Here is an 11,111-nt window from a genome sequence, read left to right on the forward strand (position 1 = left end):
TCATAAATAAACAACTTCAACTTCCTCTGTTTCTACCTCTAAATTTTCCTGTATTTTTGCCTCTCCCTAACCTTTTCTTCATGGTTCACAGGACAAGTGATCCTTTTTCTCTAAGGTATTTTAAATAATGACCTTGATTCTATCTTCCAGCTCCTTTGACTTGTGTTCTATAAGACATGGAATTTTAAATCTGTATTTTGTTCAATATCCAGTATGCTTTGCTGCTATAATGCACAGACACACGAACACACACACATCCAATGGCTTAATACAAAATACTTTGTGCACATATGGGGTATATGTCTGTATGTGCAGAGACACAGGCCAGAGAACAGACAACCTTAGAGTTACTCCTCAGGAACCATCCACTTCATTTTTTGTGACCTGAGGCAATTAGGCAGATTGGCCAGCTAGTTCAAGGAATCCACCTCTCTCTGCTTCCCCAGGTCTGACCTCATACATTGGTGCTAAGGCTTGAACTCTGGTCCTTGTGTTTGTATTGTAGTCACTTTACTGACTGAGCCAGCTAGCCCTCCAGCCCTGTGAACACTTTCAAGCTATACACACCACTCTGTCAGCTTCATTGTGGACATGGTTAAATCTGCAGGTTGGCTGGCTATATCTGTTAATGTCCTCATTACTCTGACAGAAACCCTGACAACAGTAACGGAAGGAAGGAAGGAAGGAAGGAAGGAAGGAAGGAAGGAAGGAAGGAAGGAAGGAAGGAAGGAAGGAAGGAAAAAGAAAAAGGAAGGAAGGAAAGAAGGGTTCAATTTAGTTCACAATCTCATGACATTATGAAGTAGAAGGAACAGCAGCAGGAGCATGAGGCTGCTGGTCATATGTCTTTTTCAGCCAGGAAGCAAAGAGAGATGAGAGTTGGTCCTCAGCTTGAGCTCCTTTATTTCCCATCTTATTCAGTTTCAGTCTGAGATCCAGTCCATGGGATGTCATTATTCACACCTAAGGCACATCTTCCCTCCTTATTAGTTACACTGAAAATATCCTGCTTGACGTGCTCAGAGATGTCTTCTGAGTGTTTCTAAATCCATCCACTTTATGGTCAAGAATACCTGTCAGAGAAATCGTCTTTGTTGTGGTCACTCATGACTCAGCCAGTTGTGATCCTGTGAACACCTCATTAACATGACCCCACCCAATGACAGGGAAAGAAAGAGTCTGGGAAATTACACAGGAGCTCTTCACCGCCTTGGGCCAGAAGTAACACACTGAACATCTGTTCGTAATTTATTAGTCCAAACTAGTCATGTGACCCAGCCTTGCAGTGAGGGAGCTAAAGTGGACTTTTCCTTATCTGTGGAAAGGAACAATGTATGACAGACTGGAGGACCAAGTAGATAGACCTTCTCCATCCTTCCTTTTCTCTCAGCAGCTTTCCATAACTTTTACATACAGAAGGCTCTCAGTCCTCAATATGTAAATACCTAGTAACACATATCACAGTGTATTATCATTATTTACATAATTACTTGATTTTTCATCTAAACGATGCAATCTTTTAAAGAATAATTTTACCTTACCCATACATTTTACACTTTGTACAATAGTGTCTGGCATACAGAAGGCTTTCAGTGAATGTTTACTGAGTAAATAGCTGAACGAAAGCAATAAAAATACATACCTAATATTTACATTTAAAATTCAGTGGGTATCACCAGACAGTGGTGGTTCATGCCTTTAATCCTAGTGCTCAGGAGGCAGAGGCAGGTGGATCTTTGAGTTTTAGGCCAGGCTGTTCTTCAAAGCAAGTTTCAGGACAGTCAGAGTTACACAGAGAAACCCTGTCTCAGAAAAGCAAAACAAGGCTCTCTGCTCCTCCCTGTTCCAGAGATAGCTGCATCTCTTCGCTCAGAGCCAGCCTTATCTCTTAGACACAATGGTGAAGGTCGAGTGAATGGATTTGGCCATATTGGATGCCTGGTTACCAGGGCTTCCGGCATCTCAGGCAAAGTGGAGATTGTTACCATAAATGACCCCTTTATTGACCTAAAACTATGTGGTCTACACGTCTCAGTGTGACTGTACTCATGGCAAGTTCAATGGCACAGTGAAGGCTGAGAATGGGAAGCCTGTCGTCAATGGGAAGGCCATCACCATCTTCCAGGAACGAGATCCTACTAACATCAAATGGGACTACATTGTGAAGTCTACTGGTGTCTTCACCACCATGGAGAAGGCTGAGGCTCACTTGAAGGGTGGGGCCACAGGGTTATCATCTCTGCTGCTTGTGTTGATGGTCCCATCAACAGAACCATGGGTGTGAATCATGAGAAGTATGACAGCTCACTCAAGATTGTCAGCAATGCTTCCTGCACCACCAACCGCTTAGCTTCTTGGCCATGACAACTTTGGCATTGTGGAAGAACTCATGACCACAGTCCATGCCATCACTGCTACCCAGAAGACTGTGGATGGCCCCTCTGGTAAGCTGTGGCGTGATGGCTGTGGGGCTGCCCAGGACATCATCCCTGCATCCACTGGTGCTGCCAAGGCTGTGGGCAAGGTCATCCCAGAGCTGAACAGGAAGCTCACTGGCATGGCCTTCCATGTTCCTACCCCCAACATGTCTGTCGTGGATCTGACTGCAGAAACCTGCTAAGTCTGATGACATCAAGAAGGTAGTGAAGCAGGCACCCGAAGGCCCCTTAAAGGGCATCCTGGGCTACACGGAGGACCAGGTTGTCTCCTGAGACTTTAACAGAGACTATCACTCTTCCACCTTTGATGCTGGGGCTGGCATTGCCCTCAATGACAACTTTGTAAAGTTCATATCCTAGTATGACAATGAATACAGCAACTGGGTAGTGGACCTCATGGCCAACATGGTCTCTAAAAAGTTAAAAGCCCTGGACCACCCACCCCAGCAAGGACATGAAAGCAAACTCCTCAGCTGCTGAGGAATTTCTGTTCCAACTCAACATCTCTTGACACTGAGCATCTCTCTCAAGTTTCCATCTCAGATCCCCAAGAAGAGTGGGGAAGGACCTAGGGAGCCCTGCTCTCTTGAATACCATCAATAAAGCTCACGGCATCCACATAAAAACATACAAAACAAGGCAAACAAACAAAAAAGAAAACAAAAAAAACAAGACTCTTTAATAGGGGAGTGGAGGAGGGGATGTGATGGCAGGACTGAAAGAAAAGGAGTGAAGGGCCTGAGATCAGGCTGTAAAGTGAACAAAAAATAAAAATAATAAAAATTTTAAAAATTCAGTTGGTTGCAAACACGGTGTGAGCGAAGAATTACAAGTACCATTATAATATACCACTTATGAAACATTAAAGCAACATAGCATAGCTGAGTGCGGTGACAGAGTCAGGCAGGTCTCTGTGAGTTCGAGGACAGCCTGGTCTACAAAGAGAGTTCAGGGCAGCCAAGACTACACAGAGAAACTCTGTCTTAAACTACAGAGAGAGAAAGAGAGAGAGAGAGAGAGAGAGAGAGAGAGAGAGAGAGGAAACACACATAGCATGGCACAAAATACATTTCAAACAAACGATCCAATTCATCTAGTTAAAGTATGACTCAGTTTTTATGAGACGCTATCTTAAAAGCCAGGGTGGTATGGTATGTCACCTGTGACAGGTGAGAATGGTCACAGCCTCAGCAACAGAAAAGTGCACTGTGCAATGTATGCCCAAGGTTTATAAATGAGCATGTTTCCTCTACATGTGTTATTAATGATGAAAAAGAGATGACATTAATAAACAGTAGTAAAACCAACCAAAAAGGTACTGTAAACATCCTAATAAGCTTATAATTATTATAATTATTAGTCAAGTTTCTTAAAACTTGAATCTTTTTTTAATGTTTTTATTTAACTTTTATTAATTACACTTTATTCATTTTGTATCCCCCCATAATCCCTTCCCTCCTCCCCTCCCGGTCCCACCATCCCCCCCTTTCTGCATGCATGCCACTCCACAAGTCCACTGATAGGGGAGATCCTCCTCTCCTTCTTTCTGATCATAGTCTATCAGTTCTCATCAGAAGTGGCTGCACTGTCAGGGTTCTAGGTTATCTCCATGGATAGTCCTTGGTTGGAGAATGAGGCTCTGGGAAGTTCCCTGTGTTCAAATTTTCTTGTTCTGTTGCTCTCCTTGTGGAGTTCCTGTACCCTCCAGCTCTTACTATTTCCCACTTCTTACATAAAATTCCATTCACTCTGCCCGACAGTTGGCCATCAGGCTCAGCATCTGCTTTGACAGTCTGCACGGCAGAGGTTTTCAGAGGCCCTCTGTGACAGGTTCCTAGGTTGTTTCCTGTTTTCTTCTTCTTCTGATGTCCATCCTCTTTGCCTTTCAGGATGGGGATTGAACATTTTAGTTAGGGTCCTCTCTTTTGCTTAGTTTGTTTAGATGTACCGATTTTAGTGGGTTTATTCTATGTTGTATGTTTATATGAGTGAGTATATACCGTGTGTGTCCTTTTGCTTCTGGGACAACTCACTCAGGATGATCCTTTCCAGGTCCCACAATTTACCTGAAAATTTAATGATTTCCTTATTTTTCATTGCTGAGTAATACTCCATTGTATAGATGTACCACAGTTTCTGCATCCATTCTTCAGTTGAGGGGCATCTGGGTTGTTTCCAGCTTCTGGCTATTACAAATAAAGCTGCTACAAACATGGTTGAGCAAATGTCCTTTTTGTGTACTTGAGCCTCCTTTGGATATATACCTAGGAGTGGTATGGCTGGATCTTGAGGAAGCGCTATTCCTAGTTGTCTGAGAAAGGGCCAGATTGATTTCCAGAGTGGTTGTACAAGTTTACATTCCCACCAGCAGTGGAGAAGGGTTCCCCTTTCTGCACAACCTCTCCAGCATGTGTTGTCACTTGAATTTTTGATCTTGGCCATTCTGATGGGTGTAAGGTGAAATCTCAGGGTTGTTTTGATTTGCATTTCCCTAATGGCTACTGAGGTTGAGCATTTCTTTAAGTGCTTCTCTGCCATTCGATATAACTCTACAGAAAATTCTCTCTTTAGCTCTGTTCCCTGTTTTTTAATTGGATTACTTGGTTTATTGCTTTTCAGCTTCTTTAGTTCTTTATATATACTGGATATGAGTCCTCTGTCAGATAAAGGGTTGGTGATGATTTTTTCCCAATCTGTAGGCAGTCGATTTGTTTTGATGATGGTGTCCTTTGCTTTACAGAAGCTTTTCAGTTTCATGAGGTTCCATTTATTGATTGTTGCTCTTAGAGCCTGTGCTGTTGGTGTTCTGTTCAGGAAGTTTTCTCCTGTACCAATGAGTTCTAGGGTATTCCCCAGTTTTTTATCTAGCCGATTTGAGGTGTCTGGTTTTATGTTGAGGTCTTTGATCCATTTGGACTTCAGTTTTGTGCAGGGTGATAAGTATGGATCTATTTGCATTTTTCTACATGTAGACATCCAGTTGGACCAGCACCATTTGTTGAAGATGCTATCTTTTTTCCATTGTATGGTTTTGGAATCTTTGTCAAAAATCAGGTGTCCGTAAGTGTGTGGGTTTATTTCTGGGTCTTCTGTTCAGTTCCATTGATCCACCATTCTGTTTCTATGCCAGTACCATGCAGTTTTTATAACTGTTGCTCTATAGTACAGCTTGAGATCAGGGATGGAGATACCTCCAGAAGATCTTTTATTGTAGAGGATTGTTTTAGCAATTCTCGGTTTCTTGTTATTCCATACGAAGTTGAGAATTTTTCTTTCCAGGTCTGTAAAGAATCGTGTTGGCAATTTGATGGGAATTGCATTAAATCTGTAGATTGCTTTTGGTAAGATGGCCATTTTTACTATGTTAATCCTGCCAAGCCATGAGCATGGGAGATCTTTCCATCTTCTCATATCTTCCTCTAATTCTTTCTTCAGAGACTTGAAATTTTTTTCATACAAGTCTTTGACTTGCTTGGTTAGGGTTACACCAAGGTACTTTATGTCATTTGTGGCTATTGTGAATGGTGTTGTTTCTCTAATTTCTTTCTCAGCCCTTTTGTCTTTTGTATACAGGAGTGCTACTGATTTTTTTGAGTTAATTTTGTATCCGGCCACTTTGCTGAAGGTGTTTATCAGCTGTAGGAATTCCCTGGTAGTTTTTGAGGTCACTCATGTATACTATCATATCATCTGCAAATAGTGATAATTTGACTTCTTCCTTTCCCATCTGTATCCCCTTGAACTCCTTCAACTGTCTTATTGCTCTAGCAAGGACTTCCAGAAATATGTTGAACAGATATGGAGAGAGTGGGCAGCCTTGTCTTGTCCCTGATTTCAGTGGGATTGCTTTAAGTTTCTCTCTGTTCAGTTTGATGTTGGCTATAGGCTTGCTGTATATCGCCTTTACTATGTTTAGATATGTGCCTTGTATCCCTGATCTCTCCAATACTTTAAACATGAATGGATGTTGGATTTTGTCAAATGCTTTTTCAGCATCTAGGGAGATTATCATGTGGTTTTTTCCTTTCAATTTGTTAATATGGTGGATAACATTGATGGATTTCCATATATTGAACCACCCCTGCATACCTGGGATGAAGCCTACTTGGTCATAGTGGATAATATCTTTGATGTGTTCTTGTATTCGGTTTGCAACTATTTTGTTAAGTATTTTTGCATCAATGTTCATAAGGGAGATTGGCCTGAAATTCTCTTTCTTTGTTGAGTCTTTGTGAGGTTTAGGTACCAAGGTGACTGTGGCTTCATAGAATGAGTTTGGTAATGTTCCTTCTGTTTCTATTTTGTGGAATAGTTTGAAGAGAATTGGAGTTAGCTCTTCTTTGAAAGTCTGGTAGGATTCTGCGCTGAAACCATCTGTTCCTGGGCTTTTTTTGAATGGGAGACTTTTGATGACTGCTTCTATTTCTTTGGGGGATATAGGACTATTTAATTGATTTACCTGGTCCTGATTCAGCTTTGGTAAGTCAAATCGATCAAGAAAATTGTCCATTTCATTTAGATTTTCAAATTTTGTGGCATATAGACTTTTAAAGTAAGTCCTAATGATTGTTTGGATTTCCTCAGTGTCTGTAGTTATGTCCCCCTTTTCATTTCTGATTTTGTTGATTTGGGTGGTGTCTCTCTGCCTTTTAGTTAGCTTGGCTAAGGGTTTGTCGATCTTGTTGATTTTCTCAAAGAACCAGCTCTTGGTTTCATTGATTCTTTGAATTGTTTTATTTGTTTCTAATTGATTGATTTCAGCCCTGAGTTTGATTATATCCAGCCATCTACTCCTTTTTGGTGTGTCTGCTTCTTCTTTTTCTAGGGTTTTTAAGTGGGCTGTTAAGTTGCTTGAATGAGCTGTCTTGAATTTCTTCTTGAAGGCACTTAGTGCTATGAACTTTCCTCTTAGCACTGCTTTCATTGTGTCGCACAAGTTTGGGTATGTTCTGTCTTCATTTTCATTGAGTTCTAGGAAGACTTTAATTTCTTTCTTTATTTCTTCCCTGACCCAGCTGTCATTTAGTAGCAAGTTGTTCAGTTTCCATGTGTGTGTAGGCTTTTTGCTATTTCTGTTGTTGTTGAGGTCCAGCTTTATTCCATGGTGATCAGACAAGATACAAGGGATTATTTCAATCTTCTTGTATTTGTTGAGGCTTGCTTTGTGACCAACTATATGGTCTATTTTGGAGAAGGTTCCATGAGGTGCTGAGAAGAAGGTAAATTCTTTTGTGTTTGGGTGTAAAGTTCTGAAAATGTCTGTGAGGTCCATTTGATTCATGAGCTCTGTCAGAGACATTGTTTCTTGGTTTAATTTCTGTTTTGTTGACCTGTCCTTTGTTGAGAGTGGGGTGTAGAAGCCTCCCACTATTAATGTGTGGGGATCTATATGTGGTTTAAATTTTATCAATGTTTCTTTTACAAATGTGGGTGCTCTTGTATTTGGGGCATAGATGTTCAGGATTGTGATGTCTTCCTGGTGGAATTTTCCCTTGATGAGTATGAAGTGACCTTCCCCATCTCTTTTTATTAATTTTGGTTGAAAGTCTATTTTATCAAATATTAGAATGGCTATTCCTGCTTGTTTCTTGGTCCATTTTTTTTGGAAAGTCATCTTCGAACCTTTTACCCTCAGGTAATATCTATCTTTGTGCCTTAGGTGTGTTTCTTGTATGCAACAGATTGCTGAGTTTTGTTTATGTATCCATTCCGTTAATCTGTGTCTTTTTACTGGAGAGTTGAGTCCATTGATGTTGAGACAGATTAATGACCAGTGGCTGTTAGATGCTTTGATTTTGATGTTGGCTGTGTTCATAAGGTTGTGTGCTTGGTTGCTTTTTGTTTTACTGTAGTAAGGTTAATTATTTCCTGTGTTTTCTTGAAAGAAGCTAAATTTCTTGGGTTGTATTTTCCCTTCCAGTGTCTTCTGTAATGCTGGATTTGTGTGTAGGTATTGTTGAAATTTGTTTTTGTCATTGAATATCTTGTTTTCTCCGTCTATGAGGACTGAGAGTTTTGCAGGGTATAGTAGCCTGGGATGACACTTGTATTCTCTTAGGGTCTGCATGATATCTGTCCAGGCCCTTCTAGCTTTCATAGTCTCTGTTGAAAAGTCAGGTGTGATTCTAATGTGTTTGCCATTATATGTTATTTGGCCTTTTTCCCTTGCAGCTTTTAGTATTTTTTCTTTGTTCTGTATACTTACTGTTTTGATTATTATGTGGCGGGAGGATTTTCTTTTCTGGTCAAATTTTTTGGGTGTTCTTTAGGCTTCATGTATTCTTATTGGCCTCTCCTTTAACTTGGGGAAATTTTCTTCAATGATTTTGTTGGAAATATTTTCTGGGCCTTGGAGAAGGGAGTCTTCTTTTTCCTCTATACCTATTATTCTTAGGTTTTGTCTTTTCATATTGTCTTGGATTTCTTGGATGGTCTGTGTCAGAAATTTTTTGGATTTAACATTTCCTTTGACAGATACATCGATTTCTTCCATTGTATCTTCTACACCTGAGATTCTTTCTTCCATCTCTTGTAGTCTGTTGGTTATGCTTACCTCTGTAGTTCCTGTTTTCTTCCCTAAATTCTTCCTCTCCATTATTTCCTCCATTTGTGTTTTCTTCAATTTTTCCAGTTCTATCTTCAGGTCTTGAGTTTTTTTGTTTACTTCCTTCACCTGTCTGCTTGTATTTTCCTCTTTTTCTTTTAGTTCCTTCAACTCTGTTTCTTTTACTTCTTTCAGTGATTTAATTATTTCTTCTCTGAAGGCCGCAATCTATTTGGCTGCATCTTCCCGTATTTCTTCAAGGATGACCATAATCTGCTTGTCTTTAACTTCCTCCATTTCTTTACGGATAGCCATTATCTGTTTGGTTTTATCTTCCTCTAATTCTTTACGTATTTTATTTGTTTCCTCTATTATCCTCTTCATCAACATAGATGTAAGGTCATCTTCTTGATTTTCTATTATGCTGTATTGTTCAGGGCTGTTCGCCCCTGGATGGCTGGGTTCTGGAGATGCCATATTGCTCTGTCTTTTGTTGGTTGAGCCTTTACGCTGACCTCTACCCATTGGGCTGTTTTAGGTGTTGGCTGTTAGTTTCTGTGCTTCCTGGAGTACTGAGGTAGGGAGAATTCCCTTGGCCGGAAGATGATTTTTCCTGAAGGAGTCCTCCTCTGCTTTTTTGTATGGTCACTGTATGGCCAGTGTTTCTCAGGAATTGCCACTGCTCACCTCAGGTGTATAGACCTGAGTAGTAGCTGTGGTTTTTGTTAGGCAGGGGGGGCTTTCCTCTTACCCATAGAAGTTCTCAAGACAGCTGCCCCACTGCTGGGTTTCTTGTTATAAATTTAGTGAGCTGCTGCTGTTGTTACAGTTTTCCAGGTACAGTCCTCTTGAAGAACCTGCTGATTCCCTAGCTGTGGGGTTTTCTCCCAACAGGGAAACTCAGTCTGTTATCCTGGGACACACAGTTCTGTCTAGGAAAGTGAGAGGAGTGCCCAGCAAGTCTCTGGGCCAGAGGCTGAGTGCTCTGTTCTGGGCCTGGAGAATGTGCACCTAGGTTGAGTTGTCACCTGGGGGTGCCGCTCTGGTCTGGAGGCTGGTAACTGAGGGCTCCACTCTGGTCTGAAGGCTGGGTGCCTCACTCTGGACCGGTAGCTGTGTGTCCCTTTCTGGGATGTTGGCTGCGGGCACTGCACTGGTCCGGACGCTGTGGGTGCAGCTCTCTTGAAGGACCAGGGATTCCCACAGTTTTGTCAGTGTAGCTAGGGATAACTGGTTGATCCTTGGCACAGTATCTGAGGGCTGCTGTAATGGTTCTCTGGCTTTTGTAGGTCTGAGGATGCAGCTGTGTGCCCCAGTGCCCTAGGGGTACTCAAAATGGCGGCTGAGCACAGCGCTCCTGCCTGCAGTAGAAAGCTAGAGCCTAGAGTCTGCATGAATCAAGAAAGCCTCTTGGTGCTGGGTGTCCTGAGCATTAGTCCTGATGATCCCCCCCACTGTGGGGTTTCCACCTGCCAGGGACACCCAGTCTTTGCTTTGGGGACCGCCGTTCTGTCTGGGGTGGCAAGTAGAATCCACAGGCACAGACGTCCACACGTGGCTCCACCTTTCTGGCCGTTGGGAGCCTGGGCGTCTGCCTAAACTGGGTAATTTTCCCGAGACCTTTTCGAGGTGGTGGTATCAGCTGAGTGCTCTGAGATCAGACCAGCCGTTTCCCTCCCTGTGGGTTTGCACCCGACAGTGAAACTCAGTCTCTGGTGCCCTGGTGCCCTGGGGCCCACAGTTCTATCTGAGGCAGCAAATCAGGCACGCAGGCAGGGCTCTGTGCCGGAGCCTGAGTTCCCTGGCTCTGGCTCTGGGCTGGCTCCTGGGGCGCCGGTGGAACCCAAGTCTTTTCCAGGGGATGTCTAGGTGACCTAAGGTCGGTACCAATAATTTCCTGCTCTGTGGGGTTATCTCTCGACTGGAAAATCCAGTCTGTGATGTTGTGGGCCCACAGTTCAGTCTGGGACAGTGACCAGATCATGCTGGCATGTAGCTCTGGGCTGGGGCTGGCGACCAAGCGCCTGGCGGAACCGGGATCTCTTCTGAGGTTTAGCCGGGTGAGTTAAAGCTGATTGAGTCCCCCACCGTGGGGTATCCTCTCACCTGGGAAACACAATCACTTGTGT

At 42.5% G+C, this 11,111-nt stretch overlaps 2 pseudogenes; both read left to right on the plus strand.

Moving 5' to 3' along the window:
- Window positions 1–591: 591 nt before the first annotated feature.
- Window positions 592–2,346, plus strand: LOC129672860 (glyceraldehyde-3-phosphate dehydrogenase-like; annotated as a pseudogene).
- A 7-nt stretch (window positions 2,347–2,353) lies between these two features.
- LOC129672861 (glyceraldehyde-3-phosphate dehydrogenase-like) lies at window positions 2,354–2,711 on the plus strand (annotated as a pseudogene).
- The last annotated feature ends 8,400 nt before the right edge of the window (window positions 2,712–11,111 follow it).

Source organism: Psammomys obesus, unplaced genomic scaffold, assembly GCF_907164565.1.
Source record: "Psammomys obesus unplaced genomic scaffold, mPsaObe1.curated_primary_1811, whole genome shotgun sequence".
In the NCBI taxonomy this organism is placed as follows: domain Eukaryota; kingdom Metazoa; phylum Chordata; class Mammalia; order Rodentia; family Muridae; genus Psammomys; species Psammomys obesus.